The sequence below is a fragment of the Elephantulus edwardii genome, unplaced genomic scaffold (genome assembly GCF_000299155.1).
Source record: "Elephantulus edwardii isolate Elephantulus edwardi_28Jun2011 unplaced genomic scaffold, EleEdw1.0 scaffold00192, whole genome shotgun sequence".
Taxonomy (NCBI): Eukaryota; Metazoa; Chordata; class Mammalia; order Macroscelidea; family Macroscelididae; genus Elephantulus; species Elephantulus edwardii.
In genome coordinates, this window is record NW_006399942.1 from 6,122,531 (window position 1) to 6,146,883 (window position 24,353).

Genomic DNA, 24,353 nt, shown 5'->3' on the forward strand with positions numbered 1-24,353 from the left:
AAGTCATTACAAAGACAGAAGAGAAGGGGGGGGACCAAAGTGTTTATCAGAAAAAACAGAAACTGCACTAGAACTTTGAGAAACCCAAACAAAGGGAAGAGATGTTGAACATGTTTCTCTGTTCTCTTCTCTCTTCATACTTATTCAATCTGTATGCTAAGCAAATCATTCATGAAGCTGGACTCTATGAAGAAGACTACAGTGTCAGGATCAGAGGACAACTTCTCAACAACTTGCGTTATGCACATGACACAACCTTGGTTGCTGAAAGTGAGAAGGACTTTAAAAGCTTGCTGCAGAAAGTCAGTATGGATTACACAGCCTTTGATATGGATTACATCTCAACATCAAGAAAAAAAAAGTCTCAGCATTGGACAAATAGGAAACACTATGCTGTTGTTGTTGTTGTTATGTGCCGTCGAGTCGTTTGCGACGTTGTTATTGTTGCTAAGTTCCATAGAGTCATAAATGACTTAAAACAACACTATGAACAAAGGACCTGAACACTTGTATAGCTTTCATTTCTCCAAGTTCATAGGGTTTCCCGAGGCAAGCTATTTCGGAATTGGATGCCACTCCTGCTTCCAAGCCTGTTTTGATTGGGGAGCACCACCAAACACTGTCCACCATAAGTAACCATTAACGCATTTGACACATCAGTGGCACAGTGTTCAGCATCACAGCAACCATGAGTTACCTCTGTACAGCAAAAAGACCAGTGCTATGCCACTTAGAAGAATGGTTGAACAAAAATAATTGAAACCAGTCCTGAGGGCTGCAGATTAAAATCACCCACCTTTGGCTTAGTTAGCATCCCTTTCTGTCCACTCGTTCAACTGAGCTCATTGTTGTTGTTGTAGATGACCACTGGAAATTTTCATCTTTATCTATGAAAATGATAGATAAATATTAAAATTGTCAGTGGAAGTTGCTGGCTGACCAGGCTTCCAAGGTAACCTCCCAGCACCAAGGACCCGAGGGTGAGGAGCGCAGCTATGGCACGGTTCCAGCTCAAATAGGAGTTGCTGCCGAGGCCGAGGCCCATTTCCGGCTATCAGCAAGCGGAGACAGGTTCATTATGGGTGGCTTTTTCTCAAGTATTTTTTCCAGTCTGTTTGGAACTGGGGAAGTGAGGATTCTCATTTTAGGATTAGAAGAAATGGGGGGCGGGGGGGAAACCACAATTTTGTACAGATTACAGATTGAAGAAGTCATTATTACTGTTTCCATCTTTGGATTTAATGTTGAGACAGTGACATACAAAAATCTCAAATTTCAAGTTTAGGATTAGGAGGATAGACAAGTATAACGCCATACTCGAAATGTTAAAATGTTATTATTCCAACACAGACGCAGTAATTTATGTTGTGACCAAGACGGAATTGAAATTTCCAAATCACAGTTGCCACGTTGAGGAAGAAGAGCTGAGAAAAGACATTTCCGTGGTGTTTTCAAAGAATCAGGGCATCGAGTAGGCCATGACTCCTTCTGAAATGGTAAATTCACTGGAGTTACCTGTCTTCAAAAACCAAAATTGGGAAATATCCAAAAGAACAGCAACCAAAGGCACTTACTGTCTTGATGAGGTAATGGAATGTTTAGTAGGAAGTTTAAAGAGCAGACAGTAATTGGACTGCTTCTGCTCCTCTTAGATGAAGGTTACAAATGAAAGTTCCCTTTGGAAACAGTCGAGTGTGCATAACACTACTCACTATCAAAACAACATATTGGCATATACTGGACTAAGTGCCTTGTTTGTAATAAATATGAAAACATTAGTATTTGCTTTGAGGGCAACTAATTTTTATTGAACCAAGTGAATATCTCTTCTATGTAATATCAATTATTCTTTCCTTCCTCTCTTGTCTTAAGACATATATTCTATTTGTATGTAGTTCTGATTTAAACAAAGTGTTATTGAAGAACGCATATTGTTGGGCAAGTGGGGAAGAAAACTCACTTTTGAATTAGTTGTTAAAGCTTGTAAACACTAATGAATTTCTTAACCCCAATTTTTCCCCCTAAAATGGATTTAGTCTTCCCAAAGATTAGACTAAGTATTGTAGGCTAAAAGCATACTGTTTGGGTAATATAATCTTCATTTGCTTAACTGACAATTTTAAGATATTTGGTTTAATGTTACTGACTAGAGGTATGTATTGAAGTAATTCTTCTAGTGGCTAACTACATACACTTACCTGTCATGATCATTTTGCAGTACTGGTTTTCTGAATATTTCTACCTATATTGACCTAGTTGGCTGTAAGTACCCTGTGAGATGGGTAAAGCAAGCTGTCATCTTTAACCTGGGCTGTACATGGTCAAACCCCAATGAACGTAACAGCTCAAAGCAGGATTTCTGGTCATTAGCTTGTCCCAGATGCTCATCAGGAATTCCTGAAAAATGACAAGGTGATTTACTGTAGTATCCTTGGCATCAGTATGGTGCATTTGGTATATGGTAGGCAAAAGGCACAGTAGCTTATGAATATATAGCCTTGGTCAATATTTATATACAAGATGATAGACTTGCAAAATACATAACACAATGGTTAACAGACTTGAAGAAAGAAATAAACAGCACCACAAAACTAGTAGGAGACTTCAATACATCACTGTCACCAAAGGATAGGTCAACTCAAAAGAAACTTTTTCTTTACAGTGCACACACAGACTTTTATTAATTTAAAACCATATAGTATTCCCTTACTCTGCCCATAAAACAGGTTTTTGGTCTAGGGATAGGTTTCTTTTTTAAAAAAATTTTAATTTCGTTTGTTTATTTTTCATTTCAATGAACATCTACAGAGATTTTGGAATTCCATTCATTCATTGCTGCACCCTTCTCCCCGCACAAACCCCTTCCCCCCTTTGCTCCTCTCCTTGAAAAGCAAAAGAAAAACTCCCTCATTGGTACACAATCCCCCCCGCACCTCCCCAGACCCCACACCCTACCCCCAAATATAATCCACTCTACAACCCTCATTACGTACTCCTACGATAAAAATAATGCCCTAAAATATAATACTTTTAAACTATTCTCTCCCCCATAGACTTCAATGCAATAAACATAATTCATCCAGTTTTTCTCAGCCTTACACCCACCCCAATGCCAGCCTCATTCTACAACAGTGGCACCATATAGCATTTGTCCCTTTGTGACTGAGATACCTCACTCAGCATAATGTCCTCCAGGGTTACCCATTTTGAATAATATTGCATGAGTTCCTTGTTCAAAAGAAACTTAACAAAGATGCAGAAGATCTAAACTATGCAATCAGCCAACTTGACCTTATGCATGTATTCATGATACCAAAACCAAGTAAAACACAATTTACTTTCTTCTCAAGTACACAGGATACTTTCTCCAGAATGGATCACTTTTAAGGACACAAAGCAAGTGTCAACAAATTAATAATTAAAAAAAATGAGATTATTTATACAAAGTGTCTTCTCAGAACACAATGCCATAGAACAAGAAATTAACCACAGGAAAATAAAGCTTACAAAACCATCCATGGGAAAAAGAAATAATTCTCTGCTAGACCAGTATTAAGTTATAAAAGAAATGTTGTTGTTCTTGTTATGTGCCATTGAATTGCTTGGGACTCATAGTGACCCTAGTACAACAGCCATGAAGCTTTCTCTGTTCTGAGCCAGTCTCACTGACTCCAACACAACTATACCCATTTCTCTAGTTACTTTATCACTCCATCTCATCCAGAGTTTTCCTTTCCAGCACTGTCCCTCGGCCCTTATGAGCACGATATCCTTCTCCAAGAACTTCCTGGCTCCATGCCCAAAGTATGTGAAATAGAGCTTCAAAATCCTAACCTCCAAAGAGAAACTTGGTTTCACCCTCTCCAAGACAGACATATTTGTTTTATCGGTGGCCCATGGGATGTTCAAGACTCGTCTTTAGCACCACAACAGAAAGGAATCAAGTTCTGTAATCCTTAATCATTGTCCAGTTCTATGATACACAGCAAGAATTGTGAAGACTATGGCCTAAACCAGGTTCACCTTAGTCTCTAGACTGAAATCATTGGTTCTCAGTACTCTGGAGAGCTCTCTGATAGCACTATTCCCCAAAGCAATTTGTCTTTGGATTTCCTGATTGCTGGTGCCAAGAGTGTTGATGTGGAACCAAGAAAGCTGGAAGTGTTAACAACCTCAATTTCTCCTCCATCTATTTATTATGGTGCAAACAGATTCGTCCTGGAAAGGGTTAAACCAGGTGGCTCCTTGGAGGCAAGGATTCTGAGGCTCCATCTAACATACTTTGGGAGTAGAAACCGGTTGTGAGGAGAGACCGGTCCTTGGAGAAGGACATCATGCTTGGGAGAGTTGAGGGACTGCGCAGGAGAGGAAGGCCCTCTATGAGATGGATTGATTCAGTGACTGGGATAATCAGGATGGGAGTGTCAGAGACAGTGCGATTGGCACAGGACAGAGCAGAGTTTAGGGCAGTTGTACATAGGGTCGCTATGAGTCACAGGCAACTCGACGGCACATAACAACAACCAATTGGCCCAATTCTCACCAGCAGTGAATAAGAATTCAAGTCTCTCCACAACCTCTCCAGCATTTGTTGTTTGCTGCCCTGTTGAACTTTGCTATTGTTGCTGGGGTGAGATGTCATCTCATAAGTATTTTGATTTGTATCTCTCTGATAGCTAGAAATTTTGAACAATTCTTCATGTTTGTTTGCCATCTGAGTTTCTTCTTTGGTAAAATATCTATTCATATCTTGTGTCCATTTTACTATTGAGTTGTTTACCTTTTTCTTGTTGAAGTGCTGGAATATTCTAGAAATTTTAGACGAGTTCCTTATCAGCTACGTCATTGACAAATATTTTTCCCGCTCTGCGAGTTTCCCACTTATCTTGCTCGAGAAGTATTTTTTGCATAGGGATTTGATTTTTTAAAGGTCTCATCCCGCTATTTTATTCTCACCTGGTTATAGGGTTTTGTTATGCTTGGAATTCTGTTCATGGTTTATAGTAGGGCTTCTAGAGTTGTTCTTTAGCTTTTCTCTGATGAATTTTATAGTCTTTTGTTTCACTCCTAGGTATCTGTTTCACCTTAAGTTGGTTTTTGTGTATGGTGTGAAGTATGGATCTTGTTAAAGTTTTCTGCAGATGGTTTTCTAATTTTGCTAACAGCATTTGTTAAAGAGATTATTGGTTTTTTTACTTACTTGATATTGTCTCCTGTCAAAAATTAGTTGACCATAGGTAGATCAGTTGATTTCTGGATTCTCAATCTATGATCTGTGTGTCTGTCACTGTCATACTGTCTTGATCACCACAGCTGTATAGTAAGATTTGAGATTAGGGAGAGTGATGACTGCTAACTTAACTTGGTTTTCTTTTTCAATAGTACTTTATTTGTTTGAGGTCTCTTTCCATTCAAGATAAAATTGGAAATTGCATTTTCCATTTCATCAAAGAATGAATTTGGTATCTGTATTGAGGTTGCATTAAATTTGTAGATTGCTTTGGTAGAAATGTTACTTTCACAAAATTATGTCTTCCTATCCAAGAGCATGGTATATTCCTCCATTTCTCTAGGTCTCCTTCTGTTTCATCTATTTGTTGTTGTTAGGTGCCATTGACTCACTTGTGACTCAAAGCAACCCTATGTACAACCGTGAACCCTGCTCTATCCTGAATCAACTTTATTGTCTCTGGCACACCTACCACCATTACCCTGATCACTGAAGCAATCTATCTCATCCAGGGATTTCCTCTCTTATGCTGTACCTCCACTCTTCCAAACATGATGTCTCTTCAAGGACTGGTTCCTCTGTGCAACATGCCTAAAGTATGTCAGATGGAGCCTCAGAATTTTTGCCTCTAAGGAGCAGCCTGGTTTCACCCTCTTTAAGATGAACCTCTTTGTTATTCTAGCAATCCATGATATATTTAGTACTCTTTTCCAGAACCACAGCTCAAAGGCATCAATTCACCTTCTATCATCCCTAGTCATTGTCTAGCTTTCTGATGCATAACAAGTAATTGTGAAGACCATAGCCTAGATCCAGTGCACCTTAGTTTCCAGACTGACATAATTGCTCTTCAGTACTCTGGAGAGGTGCCTGACAGCAGATTTTGCCAATGCAACTCAACTTTTGATTTCCTGGCTGCTAGTACCAAGATTGTAGATTTTGGAACCAACCTACCTGAAGCTGTTAATGAACTCCATATCTTCATCATCTATCATGATACTGCCAATTGGCCCAGTGGTAAGAATCTTTGTTTTCTTGATGTTGAGTCATATTGAAGACTGCAGTCCTTGTCCTTCTGCAGCAAATGCCTCAGGTCCTCTTCAGATTCAACAATCAAGGTTGTATCATCTGCATAATGCTTGTTGTTTATATGAGTCTTCGACCAATCCTGGTGCCATATTCCTCTTCATAGGGCTCAGCCTCCCAAATGATCTGTTCTGCATGTAGATAGAAAATATATGGAGATAGCACACATCACATCCCTGGTGTACACCCATGTAGTAATTCTTGTGGTAATGTTTGTCATTTTCTTTGTATAAATCTTTTTTCTTTGTATTTAATCTTATAATTCACTATTGTCATTTTATTGGTTTTCTTTGTTCCATTTCTATGTTCTCATTTTCACAGTAGAGAAATCTGATTTTTGTATGTTGACCTTGTATCGTGATAATTTGATGAATTTATAGAATATGACCAATATTTTTCTTGCTTAAAGGTTAGGATTTTCTAAGTATACTAGCAGATTACCTACCAAAGTAGAAAACTATAGTATCTCCCATGAACATAGATTCGAAAATTCTCAACAAATCCAGGCCAATAAAATACAACAGCACATAAAGCATTTTTTTTTGTGACCAAGTGGTATTAATAACAGGTATGCAAGAATGTTTCAACACAAGAAAAAAATTAATATAATTCATCATATTAACAAAGCAAAAAACAAGATCTACATGATCATATGAACTGATGCAGAATAGACCTTAGGCAAAATCAAATCCCATTTCCTGGTTAAACACTCAACAAAATAGACACAGAGGGGAATTTCTTCAACATAGTGAAAAGTATATACATAAAACCAAGAACCAACATCATTCTCAATGGAGAAAGATCAAAGGTATTCTCCTTAAGAATAGGAACTAGGCAAGGATGCCCACTATCACCACTCCTACTCAATATTATATTGGAAATCTTATTGATAGCAATAAAAGAAGAGAAGGAAATAAGAGGTAACCAAATTTACAAAGGAGAGGTCAAACTATTACTGGCTTTTTTGGGGAGATGCTCACTTTCCAGTTGCACTGCCAATGATGGTCTGTAATGCTCACCATTCTCTGCAACACCAGCCTGCATCACCTACAATTGGGTGTGTCATTTTCCCTGAAGTCTCTGAGTCTCTGGAAGAACTTCCAGTAAATCACTGAACTCAAGGGACATGAAGAATGGGGGAAATTAGCAAAGGAGGGACTGTTGGTGTCAGAAATTATGAAGTTATACAGAAAAGCAAACATTTTAAATACTGTTGACTCTGCAGTTCGTGTACTTGGTGTGGTACCAATCTTAGCAGAATGAATTATGAATGTACTAGATATTGGTGATGGTTGAATATGATTGATTTAATTTATATCACTGAAATGAAAACATGTAAAACACTGAACTGGAAAATATTTCTACAGCAATTTAAAAAAGGTGTTCCCAATTTAAAATATATTTAAATATCTATTGAGCAAGTTCTGTGTTCCAGCTCCTATTTTATATGTTATACAGTACACACATTGATTCATCTACTTCTACCAGGTCTGTATTATGATGATCTTCATTTTTAAAATTAAAGAAATAAGGCTTAGAGAATAATAATGGCTTATTAAAGGATACCTACTAAGTAAGTTAGGAAGGATCTGGACCTATGATAGTCTACTCACAGAATCTAAGTTCTAAGTAGTAGCGCTTAAGTTCCCTGATATTCTGCCTTGGTTGAAACAGGTTTCCCTGAGTTGAGAGGCTTATCCAAAGCTTATCCCAGAAACTCTTTTGTCCTAGTGCTAAGAATCTGCTCTACAGACCGAAAGGCAGGAGGTTAAAATCCACCAGCTACTCTGTGGGAGAAAGATGGGCAATCTTCTTTCACATGATTAAGCCTCTGAAAACTGCTGAAGAGTCAGCGATGGGTTGGTTCTGACTCGATGGTATACAACAACCACATCCCACAGAAGGACTGAATAAGATATCTACATTTCAACCATTCTGGATGGCAGTTTGGTGCTTCCTCAAAAAAGCTCAACACAGAAATTCCATATGACCCAACTATTCCACTATTTAGAATATACTCTGAGAATATGAGAACTGAGGCACAAACTGAGATTTGTACACCAATGCTCATAGCAGCATTATTCACCGTCACAAGAACATGCAAACAGCCCAAATGTCCAACCACAAATGAATGGATTGAGAAACATTCACACAATGGAATACTCTACAGCAAGCAGAAACAATGATTTTGTAAATTATTACCTAACTTGGGAGGGACTGGAGAGCATTATGCTGAGTGAACTAACTCAGTCCCACAGGGATAAATATTGTATAAAACCATTATTGTAGAATGAGTGTAATGATCCAAGAAGGGTGGGAGAGGTTGGAAGCAGAGGGATGTGGATATGCAGGGGGATGGGGAGATTAATCATGAGATTGTACAATTTGATGGGGGTGGGGTGAGGGAAATTGAAAGAATTTATTCTTACAAACAATTTATTTGTATTTTGTAAATAAACTAGTAGAATTCTTTTTTTAAAAAAAAAAAAAGATGCATTTCTAGCAAGTGGAAGAAATGTGATTCCTTTTAAACAATCTAATTCTTTTTTATTACAATAATTCAGTTCATGTTAAGATTCAGGACTGTTTTCTTCCTCTGTAGAGAAGGCAAGAGGGTGGGGGAGAAACTCACATATTGGGAGAACAAGAGATTCAGTAAAGCCATTCAGTTAACTAATTCCAGACAAGGAAATTAAAGTCCTTAAATAAAGTTGTAGTAAAACCCTGACTAAACTTTAGTAAAATGTTAATTCTAGAAGGATTATGAACTCTTTTTTAACTTTGTTTTGGTTTTGCCCACTTATCATATTCAAATAACTACTCACATAAGCCTAAGACATTGTGTGTGACCCCAGATGTTTGGGATACTGCCAAACGCACAACCAGTGTTGAGAATACACTGGTTTTCTTAAATAGTATAATTAAGGAAGAAAAGTTTGTCAGCAAGATCAGATAGCAAATCTCTATTTATAAATATGACCATGTCTGAAAAATCTTTTGCTTTCCTAAAATATGCCTCCAAGAAATGAAAATTATTGAAGTCAAGATGGAACAAAACCGTAACTGACCATCTAGCAGGCTTTCAGAAGTTATAAATCATGAGAGGAGATAGGCCATCTGTTTGTTGGTGGATTTGATCCACCTGCATTTGAATTAGCAGTACAACTCCTTACCACTAGGCCACCACAGCTCCCTACCATTGTGAGTTCATTCATGCTCATTCACACTTAGAAAATTACATTAAAAATGGCAATAAAAATATAAAACAAAAATCTACAAGGACAAAAAAGAATGGAAAAACAGTCCCGGGGGGGAGAGGGGGGGAAGGGGAAGAACACAGATAAGAGAAAATTGTTTTAGTAAACTCAAGTAAATAGACCTAAAAAGAACCACTGCCCCAAAATGTTAAAGACTGTGACACCAAATACTTCTGTATGATTAAATAGAAGTAGAACCAAAACCAGAACTACTAGTTCAAACTTTAAAAGTACCATAATCCCTTATCAGTTTCTTTAAAATTTATTGTATGGCAGTGAGGATTAGTCAGTCTCTCAAGACTATAATCTAAGAGTATTGTCTGGGGAATCTGTTTACCCAAAACAAAATGTTTCACCAACATTAATGTTTCTCAGTTAAAATGGCCTGATCAACTGGCAACATCTCAGAATCAACAATTGTTCTCCACATGTGCAAAGCTTCCAGTTAAGATTAGTACTTCACACAAAAGTTAACTGATTCAAACAATGACCAAGATTTAAGAATGATTTTAACATTACCGGATATTCCTATCTTGAAAAGGTGCAGTTATTGTTGAAATAACAGATTCTACCTACTCTAATGTTCTAAAGCCGAGAGAAATTATTATTCTAGGATTAATCTGCTCAAACAATCTGTGTTAATTGCAAATTTCTTCTCCATTTGAGTCAGCAAATACCTTTGGTCACCATTTGAATTCTATACAATGTAGGTTTAATAATATATTATCAGATTATATATTTCTCTTAAATAATACTGGTTTTCAGCCACTGTAGAGTCATTCTTATGAAATAAACTGTAATACACGGAGCTCTAGTAGCTTAGTGTTAAGGAATAGCACGACCAATTCAAAAGCATGCAGTTCAAACTCACCATCTGCTCCATGAGAGAAAGATGGGCAGTCTTCTCCTGGGTGATTTGTTGTCACTGATAACCAATGGGAGATCAGCTATGAACCAGTCCCAACTGGTTGGCATTGAAAAGTAGTATGAGTTAAATTCTATTCCTAGTACTATAAACTTCTAGATCTGTCACTTGGATAGGTTATCTAATCTCTCTGAATCCATTTTTCTTTACAATAAAATTGAAAGGAGATGACATCATTAAACCCACGGTTTCATGATCACTTTTTAATTTCTGAAATATTTCTTGTCGTAAAGTGGAAACAGTTTGTATTTTACAAGAAGGGCAGAAAACAAAAGCAATAACACCTAAACAAAAATCAAAGATTTCCTTCCATATTAGTTAGGGATAGAGAGTACAGATGGGAAAGTCACGTTATTATGACTAAAATAAAAACTTAAATTCATCACCTATTCAGAACTATTCATAGCTGACATTCCATTGGATTTTGAAGTGGTCAGTTGCATGAAATGAGATTACCTGTTTTTCTCCCTTGAAGCCACTAGTAGATTCAATCTGCCAGAGAGATACCACTTTTTGGTAAGTAATACAGCTTCTTATGACTAGATTATTCGAGCTACACATTGTGACTAAAACAAAAACTATTTGGAAGCAGGGGTGGCATCCACTTCCTAAACAACGTGCCTCTGGAAACTCTATTGGCTTTGATAAATGATGATAGCTACAGAAAGACATCAGACCTTTTGTTCATAGGATTGCTATGAGTCATGCTTTACTTAAAGGCAATCAACAAGAACTACAGCACAAATATAGCTTTAAAATACTAATGTTTTTAAATTGTATGCTAAGCATACTATCCAAATTATTATAATGCTCCTCAAAATATTCTTGCTGTATTACAAGTCTTGACAATACTGATATTCATTTTAAGCATCTGTGGTGGTGTTATTATTACATGATGCCATGTAGAAACTGACTCTTAGCTAATCTTTTTAAGGACTTTCTAAGGTCTATCTTTCCCCTGGAGTACAGTTGGTGTGCCTTTGGGTTTACAACACAGCTTCTTATCATTAAGAAACAAGAATTTCCTATCTGTAATGTGGTTTTATGAATATCTTTAATACTTAAGAATCCTGTCCTTTGAACATGAATTAAATTTTAAAAATACTCCTAAATCACTTGAATACAGAAATGTTTACTACTGTCCATTAATTTTTAACTATTTTATACATTACAATACCTTAAGGCTGTAAAAGTGAACGACATATCAGATACACACAAAAATCAACTCAATGTGGGTCAGAGACTTAGGGGTAAAAGCTGAAAACTACAAAGTTCATAAGAAACAAAATGGGACCAAACTTAGGAGCTTTAGCCTATGGCATATATAGCATTGAAAATACAGCCAGAAAGACACAATCAGGAGAGGATAAAACTGATGAATAAGACCCTCTATAACATAAATCCCTGTGTGAATAAAAAAAAAATTCCAACAGAATGAAAAGAAAATATACAGACTGGGAAAAATCATTTGACAATGATATCTCGGACAAGGGCCTCAGAGAAAAAATTTTCACAATTCTACAGGACCTCCGCAAGAAAAAGACTGATAACCCAATGACAAAATAGGAAAAAGATATTAAAAGGCTTTTTTTTACTGGTTTATTTATAAATTGTAATACAAATTCCAACAAGTTCTTTCAATTTCCCTCACCCACCCCCACCCATCAAATTATACAATCCAATAATTAATTCCTTCTTCCCCCTCTACATCCACATGTCTCTGCTTCCAGCTTCTCTCACTCCTCCTGGATCCTTATACACATTTTACAACAATGGTCTTATACAACATTTATCCTTGTGGGATTGAGTTAGTTCATTCAGCATAATGTTCTCCAGTCTCTCCCAAGTTAGGTAATAATTTACAAAATCATTGCTCCTGTGTGCTGCATAGAATTCCATTGTGTGAATATACCATAGTTCCTCAATCCATTTCTCAAACCATTTGTGGTTGGACATTTGGACTGTTTCCATGTTCTTGTGATGTTGAAGAATGCTGCTATGAACACTGATGTACAAGTCTCTTTTTGTGCTTCTTTTCTCATATTCTCAGGGTATATTCCAAGTAGTGGAATAGCTGGGTCATATGGAATTTCTACGTTCAGCATTTTGAGGAAATACCAAACCATCTCACACCAGTAAGAGTGGCAAAGTTTAACAGGGCAGCAAGTAATAAATGTTGGAGAGGATGTGGTGAAAAAAGGAACTCTTCTACATTGTTGCTGGGATTGTAAAAGACTCTTAACAAAAGAAGACATCAGCTGGCAAACAGACACATGAAATTCTCAAAATCACAACAGTCAGAGAAATGTAAGCCAAAACAACTGAGATACTAACTCCCCCCAAGATCAGTAGCAAATTTAGATAGGACAGCAAGCAATAATGCTGAAGAGGATGTGGAGAAATTGGAACTCTCATGCATTGCTGGTGGGATTGTGAAATGGTACAGCCACTCTGAAAGTAGTTTGACCTTTCCTCAAAAAAGCTGAGCACAGAAATCCCATACAGTCCAGCTAATCCACTGCTGGGAATATGCCCCAAGGAAAATGAAGTGAGACACAAATGGCAATAGGTACACATATTTTCATAGCAACATTATTTGCAATAGTAAAAAAATGGAAACAGACCCAATGTCCATCAACAAATAAATGGATTGAGAAACTGTGGTACATTCACACAATGGAGTACTATGCAGAAATAAGGAATAACAATTTCTTAAAATATTAGGTGACATTGGAGATTCTAGAGAGCATTATGCTGAGTGAACTAAGTCTCATAAGATCAAATACTAAAGTAGACCACTATTGTAAAGAGAGATGGATAACTAATTAGATGTCTATAAATGCCCAGAATGGGAAAAGGAAAAGGAGAAGGGAGGAAGTTACCAGGAGAGCAGAGTTTAGTGGACAGATGGGGATATGGATGAAGGAATAGGAAAAATTCAATAGGGATCCAAACTAAAGAAAAAAAATTTTAAAAAATGGAGTAATAATGGGCAAAGGTCGACAGTAATTCATTTTATAAAATACAATGTATATAAATTATTATATGGAACTCAGTATCAATGACAGATTATATAAACATAATATTCATGAATTAAACACATGTAAATGAATTCTTTTATGCAAAGCAATCTATACATATTTTTAAAAGAGAGCTGTAAAATTGATTGTGAATAAGGTTAAAAGCAGCATTTGCTCAAGAACAAAACACAGAATGCAGAAAGGTGTATGAGAACAAGATAAATGTAAATGAAAATTACAGGAAGGAAGTGATGAGAGTAAAATTACAGTGGATATTATAATTAATATCATAAAATGTTTAATGAAGATCCATTAACATAACTATTATTCAAATATACACTCCTACATCTGAAGCCAAAAAGGAAGAAAATGAGAATTTTTACCAAACTTTGCAGTCTGAAATTGGCCAAACATGAAATCCAGATGTGTTAATGATAACCATTGTCTGGAATGTAAAAGTGGGAAACAGTGAAGAAGGAATTGTTACTGTTAAGTGCCGTCGAGTAGCAGGCGACTCGTAGGGACCCTATGAAGGAGAATCCGCGATGCTTGGGTGCCTTTCATCCTCTCTGCAGTTTCATAGGGTTTCTGGAGGCAAACTATTATAGAAGCGTATGCCACTCCTCCTTCCAGAAGAAGGAATAGTGGTTGGAAAACATGGTCTTAGTGATAGAAATGAAGCTGGAAATAGAATGATCAAAATTTCTATTTACAATGACTTGTTCATTGTAAAGAACTTATTTCAAAGACACAATGACCGCTTCACAGATGGATCTCACCTGATGAACTTCATAGGAATCATATTGACTACATTTGGGGAAGGAATTGTTAAAGAAGCTCAATATCAGCTGTCAAAAGAGGCCAGGGCTGGGCTGTGGCTCAATCAACTGCTCATGTAAAAGTTCAATTGGGACCAAAGAAAATTACAACAAGTCCACATGAACCAAGATATGATCTTGAATAAATTTCTTCTGAATTTCAGGATCATCTTAAGAATAGGTTTGAGACAATGAACACCAATGATAGAAGACCAAATGAGTTGTGAGATGTTATCAAGGATATCTCAATGAAGTAAGTAAAAGCTCATTACAAAAACAGAGGAGAAAGAAAAAAAAAGTCAGAAAAGATTCTAAAAATAGCACTGGAGCATCAAAAAGCAAAAACAAACGGGAAACATGCCAAAGTGAGAGAGATGAACAGAAGATTTCAAAGGACAACTCAGGAGGACAAAGCAAAGTATTATGATGGAATGTGCAGAGACTTGGAATTGAAGAATAAAAAGGGAATAACTTGCTCTGTATTTCTCAAGCTGAGAGAACTGAAAAACAAATTTATACCTTGTATCACAATATTGAATGATGCTATGTGCAATGTGTTGAATGATCCATAAGCGTCAAAAGAAGATGGAGGGAATACACAAAATCACTGTACCAGAAGAAATTGACACTGAAAAATTTCAGGAAGTACCATATGAACAGGAACCAATGATAAAGAAGGAGTAGGTGATAGCTGCATTGAAGACATTGACAAAAAAATAAGGCCCCAGGAATCTATGGGATAACAATTGACTTGTTTCAGTGCGGTCTTGGATGCACTCACCAGTCTACGCCAGGAAATTTAGAGGGCAGCTGTCAACAGTTTGGAAGAGGTCCTTATTTGTTCCCATTTCCAAGAAAGGTGATCCAATTGAATGTGGAAACTATTGAACAATATCATTAATATCTCATGCAAGCAAAATACTGAAGATCAAGATCATTCAGATATATCCAGAATAGCACATAGATGGAAAACTACCAGAAATTCAAGCAGGATTTAGAAAAGACTGGCACCAGGGATATCATTGTTCTTATCAGATGGATTCTGGTTGAAAGTAAAGAATACCAGAAGAATGTCTATTTGTGCTTTTTTGACATGCAAAGGCATTTGACTGTGTGGATCGTAACAAGCTGTGGTTGACATCTAGAAGAATGGGAATCACAGAGCACTTAATTGTACCCATGCAAAACCTATACCTGGTCCAGAAAGCTGTTACGCGAACTGAACATGGTAATACTTCACAGTTTAAAATTCAGAAGGAAGTGGGTCAGGGTTGTATTCTCTCTAGATATCTATTCAATCTGTATGCTAAGCAAATTACTCTAGAAGCTTGATTCATGAAGAGGAGTATGGCATCAAGATTGGAGGGAGACTCATCAATAATTGATATGCAGATGGCACAACCTTGCTTACTCAAAGTAAGAAGACTTGAAGCACTTATTGCAGAAGATCAAGAAGTACAGCCTTTAGTATGGATTGCATCTCAGTGTCAAGAAAACAAAGATTCTTACCACTGGATCAATAGGCAACATCATGATGGATGGAGCTGTCAACAGCTTCATCTTGCTTGGATGTACAATTAACACCCTTGGTACCAGTAGTCAGGAAAAAAAGGAGATGCGTTGCACTGGGAGAATCAGCAGTGAGGGACCTCTCCAAATTACTGTGAAATAATGATGTCAGTTTGAGGACTAAGGTTCATCTGATTCAGGCTATAGTCTTTCCAATAACTTGCTATGCACCTGAAACCTGGACAATGAATAAGGATGACAGAAAAAGAATTGACGCTTTTGAGCTGTGCTGTTGGAGAAGAGCACCAAACATCCCACAGACAGTAAAAAGAACAATCAGATATGTTTTGGAGAGGGTGCAGCGGGCATGCTCTTTGGAGGCAAGAATGATGAGGCTTTGTCTCACATGATTTGGGCATGTTGCTAGGAGGGGCTATTTCTTGGAGAGGGACATGATGCAAGGAAAGGATGATTAGCGAAGGAGATGAAGACCCTTGATCAGATGAACTGACATGGTGACTGCTTCAATGGGTCCTTGTGTGTTAGAAAGTGTGAGGATGGTATAGGATAGATAGAACAGATTTCAAATCTTTTGTTCACAGGGTTGTTATGAGTCGTACTCAACTCAACAGCACCTAACAACAACAACATGAATGGTTTAACAGAAATTAATTTGTTTTTTTAATTTTCATTTAAATCACAGTAAAAAATAAAACTGAAACAAAAGAGGAAATAACAAAGCATGTGAGAAATATTTATTGATGTAAAATAATCTCCAATAATTTTCCTTTCAGACAAAATAATTTGGAGAATTGTTAGTAAATGTATTTACATTTAAAAATAAAATATATATGAGTCTACAGTTGCTTGTATTTCCTTGAAGTATCTCAAGGATATCTATAGAAGAAAAGTTTTTATTCTGATCCAAGAATTATGTGAATATATTACTGTTCACATGTGTAAATAAGATTTATATTTTTACAATTTGAACAAGTTTCAAAGTCAAGTAAATTCTGAAAAAAAATTAAGAATCAAGCTCAACTATTTTTATAGATGAGACTAATAACAATGAAATAAGAGTCATTTTTTATAAAATTTGTTAATTTATTCTCATTGAAGTAAAAATATCTCAGAAAAGATTTTGTTTCATTATTTGATGAAGAACATATTTTTAAGCATACATACTGTGGTTCTCTTTTTTTTAATACAATGTGCTCATTACCTTACATCTCACATATATGAAATGTATAAAATCATATCTTATAAAAGAAAATGCTATTTTATTTTCTTACAGCATTATAAATTATTTTTAAATGGTGTTGCATTCATATTAAAATAATTTCAGTTCTATCCTGAATTATAATACTGTGAGTAATATAATATTATCTATATACATAAAAGAATACCTGTTAATAAACTATTATTCAAATATATGCACAAATCACTAAAGGCAAAGAGAAAGAAATTGAGAATTGAATAATGAATAAGTACATAAGCACTGCCTTTGAATTGTGGTGCTTTATAAGAGTAAACAATTATCTGGCCTCCACAGGAAAAAAGACTGATAACCCAATTATAAAATGGGCAAAAGACATGGACAGAATTTTCACATAGGAAAATATCCAAATGGCAAACAGACACATGAAAAAAATGCTTCAAATCACTGGCAATAAAAGAGATGCAAATCAAAACCACAATGAAGTGTCATCTCATTCCAGTAACAGTGGCAACGTTTAACAGCCCAGCAAGTAATAGATGCTGGAGAGGATGTGGCAAGAAAGGAACTCTTATTTGCTGTTGGTGGGATTGCAAAACGGTGCAACCATTCTGGAAGGCTTTTTGGCGTTTCCTCAAAAAGCTGAACATAGAAATTCCACATGACCCTGCTATTCCACTAATTTGTAATGCACCCTGAAAATATGAGAACTGAGGCACAAGCTGAGATTTGTACACCAATGTTTATAGCAGCACTATTCACCATCGCAAGAACATGGAAACAGGCCAAATGTCCAACCACAAACAAATGCATTGAGAAATTATAGTACATTCACACAATGGAATACTACGTAGCATGCAGGAGCAATAACTTTGTAAATTATCACCTAATTTGGGAGGGACTGGAGAGCATTATTCTGAGTGAACTAACTCAGTCCCACAAGGATAAATATTGTATAGGACCATTATTGTAGAATGAGTATAAGGATTCAAAAGGGGTGAGAGAGGCTGGAGCCAGGGGGATATGGATGTATAGGGGGAGGATGGAGATTAATCATTGGGTTGTACAATTTAATGAGTGGTGGGGTGAGGGAAATTGAAAGAATTTGTTTGAATTTGTATTATAATTTTATAAAAAACTAACGAAAAAATGGGCAGAGGCATAATCATAGAGTAGCACAATGTGAAGGGTAGAGGGAGGAATCGGTAAAGGAAATGGGAAAAAATTCAGTGTGAAAAACAATGTATGCAAACTTTGTAAGAAAATCAAAATAAAAATTTATTTTAAAAAGAATCAGATCTGTTGTTCACAGGCTTGATATGATTTACAGTCCACTTGATGGCAGCCAAAAGCAAAGAGAAAAACTTTTGCAGTCTTAAATTGATTAAACAAGCAATCAAGATGTGTTAATAATAACTGGTGACTGTAAGAATGACTGGTATTTGGAATATGGCCTTGGTGACAGAAATTAAGTGAAGATCACCATTGAACTCATACAATGCATACTATATTCACTGCAAAAACTTTTTTTTTAAGAAACAAATAACTATACATATGGATTTCACCTGATGGACTACACAGGAATCAGATTGACTACATCTGTGAAGTCAGTGAAGGAGATCATTACTAGCACTCTAAACCAAGGCATATTGAATGTGAAACAATTAACTACTCACATGCAAGTTTAAATTGAAGCTGAAGAAAATTAAAATAAGTCCATAAGAGCCAAAATATGACCTCAAGTCTTTTGCAACTGAATTTAAAAACCATTGCACGAATAGATTTTATTAATTGAATGCTAATGGCCAAAGACTGTATCAGTTATGGGTTGCAATCAAGGACATCATCCACTAAGAAAGAAAATAGTCATTACAAAGACAAGAAGTAACGAAAAGACAGAAAGGAATCAAAATAAAGGGAAATAAAGCTGAAATAAGAACACTGAACAGATTTCAAAGTGGAGTCCAAGAAGACAAAGGTAACTCTGTTGGCCTAGTGGATAAAGAGTTGCACTACTAACATCAAGCCAAAAGGTTCACATCCACAAGCAGCTCCTTGGAAAAAAGGCAGTCTCTTCTCATGTGATTATAACTTGGGATACTGGCTGAATCCTTCACTATGAATGGGCTCCCACTAGGCAGCAGTGAATAAGACAAAACCAAGTACTGTAATAAAATGCACAAGCACCTGGAATTAGAAATCCAAAAGGTAAGAACACACTCAACATTTCTCAAACTAACAGAAATGCAGGACAAATTCAAATCATAAGTTGTAATACTGAGGGATTCATCCTATGGGCAAACTCTTAATGATATAAGAAGCATAAAAAAGAAGATGGAAATAATACAGTCACTGTACCAAAAAGAATTTGTAGTCATTGACTCATTTTAGGAGGGAACTCTTGTGGCCAAGTGGTTAAGAAACTGCAAAAATTCAAAGCCATGCAGTTCAAATCCACCAGCTGCTCCACAGGAGGATGGACAATAGAATGTGGAAATTATCAAGCAGTATAATTAATAACACATACAAGTAAAATATCCCTGAAGATTATTCAAAACTACTCAAGCAGTACATTGACAAGAAACTGCCAGAAATTCAAACTGGACTACCCTTGGCACAAGGTATATCATGGTTGATGTCAAGTATCAGATGATTGAAAGCAGGTAATACCAGAAAGAGGTTTACTTGTGCATTTCATTGACAATGCCAAGACATTTAATTGTGTGGATTATAAATTATGGATAACATTGAGAAGAATGAGAATCCCAGAATGCTAACTGTGCTTATGCACAGCCTATACATAAACCAGCAATCAGTTATCAAAACAAAATGAGGGAACACTATATGGCTAAAAATAAGGAAAGGCATATGTCAAGGTTGCATTCATTCTCCATACCAATTCAACCTTTATTTTGAGCAAATAATTTGAGAAGTTTGACTATATGAAGAAGAATGTGGAATCATGATTAGAGGAAGACTCGTCAACAATCTGAATTGTTCAAATGATACAAACTTTCTTTCACACTGTGATGAGTATTTACTGCAGAAAATTGAAGACTATAGTTGTCAAACACATCTAGACATCAAGAATAAAATTCTCACCACTAGACCAATAGGCATCATAAGAATAGATGGAGAAAAACTGAAGTTGTCAAGGGCTTAATTTTATTTGAATTCACAATCAGCAAGCAAGGTAATAGTCAAGAAAGATACATTGCATTTGTGCAATCTGATAACAGAACTTCCACAATGTGCTAAAGAGCAGCAACCTAAGTTTAAAGACCGAGTTGCTCTTGAATTACCTCGTATCTATAATTTGGACAATGAATTAGGGGTACAGAAAAAGAACAAGTATCTTTGAATTGAGGTGTTGAAAAAGACTACTGACTATCCAAGAAACTGTCAAAATAATCAATTAATGCAAAATTGAGAGCCAACGTTGTTCTCAATGGAGGGAAGTTAAAGGCATTCCCCTTGAAAACAGGAGCTAGACAAGGACACCCACTATCACCTCTCCTATTCAATATTGTATTAAGTCTTAGCAGCAGCTATAAGACAAGAAAAAAAAATAAGAGGTATACAAATTGGCAAAGAGGAGGTAAAATTATCTCTATGTGAAGATGATATGATTGAATGCTTGGAAAACCCTAGAGATTCAGCAAGAAAATTACTGGACAAAGTTGACCAATTCAGCAAAGTGGCAGAATACAAGATCAACATACAAAAATCAATTGGATTTCTCTACAGTGACAAAGAGAATACAGAACTGGAGCTAAGAAAAAACAATACCCATCACAATAGCTAATCACAAGATTAAATACTTGGGAGTAAATCTAATTAGAAACACAAAAGACTTATTCAAAGAAAATCATAAAACATTACTACAAGAAACAAAAATAATCCTGGAGAAATGTTAAGAACAACCCTTGCTCATGGATAGGAAGACTCAATATTGTGAAAATGGCAATCCTACCAAAGGCAATTTACATGTTCAATGCAATCCCAATACAAATACCAATTCCATTCTTCAACAAGATGGAAAAGGCAATCTCTAATTTCACTTGGAATGGAAAAATACCCTGAATAAGCAAAGCACTCCTTAAAAAAGAAACAAGGTAGGAGATATCTCACTCCCTGATTTGAAATCCTACTATACTGCCATGGTGGTCAAGATAGCATAGTACTGGTACAATGACAGAGACATAGATCAATGAAATAGAATTGAGAACCCAGAAGTCAGCCCATCTACCTATGGTCAACCGATTTTTGACAAGAAGACTAAATCAGTTAAGTGGGGAAATGACAGCCTGTTGCTGTCCATTTGCCAGCAATAAACAGTGACACCCTGATGGGGCAAGCATGATAGAGACACACCACTCCAGGAGCCATACAGAGAGTTGATCTAGCTCAATTTTATTGGGGGCTGCAGTGCACTTATATATAAACAAGTAAACAGGAACACGGGATAGGGTGGGCTTACAGACGTGGGACATAAGGATTGGATAGAAGAACCTCATTGTCCTGCAGACCACTCCCAGCTCAACAGATGCAGCAGCCATCTTCCCAGGTGGCAAGCTTTCTCAAGCCGGTATAGCCAAACACAGGAGAGCTTTCTCTATCCCATATTAGAGGCTGTTGAGAGGCTTGCACTTATTTGGAGCTAGGCAATCCTTCCTGGCCAGAGGCCCTCCATGCCTCCCTAACATTCCCCAACATATCCTCTCTTTTTCTTTTAGATGAATTCAAAGAGGGGAAAGTCTCTGGTGTAAGGCCTCTGGTATTTCTTGGGAGAAGGACAATCCAATGACTGTAAGAGTAGAAAGATTATTCAGTGCAGCTGCTTGAGCATTCTATCTTGTGAAGAGGTCTATGGCTGCTCTTGTAATGACAACTGGGAGATAACAGAAAAGGTTAGAATAACCCTAACTTAATTTCCAGATTGGATTGGGAGATGAATATAGGATATCAAGGAGAGCCACATACATATAGGAAATGTGAGTGAAGAAACAAAATCTTACAAAACATGATTAGCTTCTCCTGCTGTGGCACTATTGATGGTCAAAGCAGTGATAAGCAGTGTTATAAACACAGGACCATTGGGTGTACCACTCCCAGCATTAAGGTCAAGAGCCTGTTTGAGTGCCTTCAGCAGGTCACAGGTGTCTACGGCATCTGGGGATTCAGGTTACTTTTCCTCTGTCTTGTCTTCTTGTTGTGGATGTTCAATCAATCCACCTTCTCTGTAGGCAGGTTGGAATCGGATGTGATGAGCAGGAACCCATACAGGATGTGGTTTGTTCCGTGGGGAAATACAAGCAAAACCTCTCCCATCGGTTTGTAAAGGATTGGACCCTTTCCGTACTTGATCTAACGGATCCTTCCACGTAACCCATATTGGTGGCTCACTAGGGGGTGTATCTGATTGCCACTGAACACATATAGGGGCTTTGGAAAAGACTGTCCTCATTGTATCTTTCCAATCTTGAGGGGTGTTTAAATTAAGGCTTACTGAATTAAGCTGTGCCTTCAACCACGGAGAACGAGTTCCATCATCTCTAACAGCGGTCCTAAGTTCTTTTAACTCTCTCCCAGCATATGGATATCACTGTAAAGGATGTTCAGGTGTGGGATATACATCAAAAAGAAACACATGTGCCTCAGAGCTAGCGTCACATTGATCACACAATACCTCGTGTAAAGGACACTCAGGTGTTGGGCGCACACCAACAGAGCATATACATACCTCAGAGGTCCACCCAGTGTCTCACTGATCACACAACACCTAAGAATTTCCTGTTTCTTCACTGCTTTCTGTATATTTTCCCACTTGCTTTGTTTTTCTTACTTCTTGGAAGACTAGAGAAGAGGTGGTGCAATCATCTTCTCTAAATTCTTTAGGGCTGTTTTTAGGTCCCCTGCCATAAGAAACAGCTGATGGTGCATTTCTTCTAATGGTGCCACAACCTTTGTCAAAACCAGTTCTGATTGATCTCCTTTGTCATCTTGTCCTTTGCTATACCCTGTCATTCCCCCTGAGAGAGATTTCACTCTACTTCATTAGGAGAAGGGGCACTGCATCTTCTTAGCTACTTCCTGCTGGAAAAGGGTGTTGTAGGTCCCAGGGTGAAAATCTTCTCTCACTACTCTAAAGGGTCCCAAGTTTGCACATTGAAGATGTGAGCAGCAGTAATCCAAAGGGCAATATAAACAACTGTGATGCAAAAGGAGGAAGCCTGAGATTGTGTAAGTTTGACTTCCCTACTTTCTAACTAAGACATTAAACACTTCACTTGAGGATCTTTTAAATTACTTGCCAAATTACCTATGCTAAAGTAAGGGAGCACTTACTTGCCGAATAACATGGACCTGAGTCAGGTTCCCTGCTCCCTGACAGGGGCAAGCTCGAAAGGAAAAGAGAAGAAAGAATTGACCCTTGCTAAAGCAAGGGGTCTGGAGAGAGGATGAAAGGCACCCAAGCATCGAGGACTCTCCTTCATAGGGTCGCTATGAGTTGCCTGCAACTAGAAGGCACTTAACAACAACAACAACAAAGGAAGTGGTGCTTACATGATAAGATAGTCCTATGCCAGGTCCCTTACACCTACATCAAGTCTTAAGCCTACGTCAGGGCCGCTACTCCTATGTCAGATCCCCAAGCCTACATCAGGTCCCTATTCCCTGACAGGAGTGAGCACAGAGGAGACTCACCTGAAAACTTGATGGGAGTGAGCATAGAGGGTACTCACCAGAAGCCTACATCAAGTCCGTCCCTGTTGGGGGCGCCATATGTTCATTAACAATGAACAGCAACACCTTCATGGGGGTTAAGCATCACAGAGACACACCACTCCAGGAGCCATACAGAGAGTCGCTCTAGATCAATTTTATTGGGGGTGGGGGGGAAGCTACAGCACACTTACATACAAACGAGTAAACAGGAAGACAGGATAGGGTGGGCTTATAGACGTGGGATATGTGTATTGGATAGGAGAATCTTCCCAGGTGGCAAGCTTTCTCAAGCTGGTATAGCCAAACACAAGAGAGCTTTCTCTATTCCATATTAAAGGTCGTTGGGAGGCTTGCACTAATCTGGAGCTAGGCGATCTGTCCTGGCCAGAGGCCCTCCATTCTTCCCCAACATTCCCTAGCAACAACCTTTGTAACAAATGGTGTTAGCAAAATTGAAAAACCATCTGCAGAAAACTCAAACAAGACTGACACCTCACATAATACACAAAAACCAACTCAAAGTGGATCAAGGACATACGACTAAAACCAAGGACTATAAACTT

General features: G+C 37.3%; 1 pseudogene; it reads left to right on the top strand.

Annotated features, from left to right (window-relative positions):
- Positions 1 to 1,078: 1,078 nt before the first annotated feature.
- Positions 1,079 to 1,628, top strand: LOC102846588 (annotated as a pseudogene).
- The last annotated feature ends 22,725 nt before the right edge of the window (positions 1,629 to 24,353 follow it).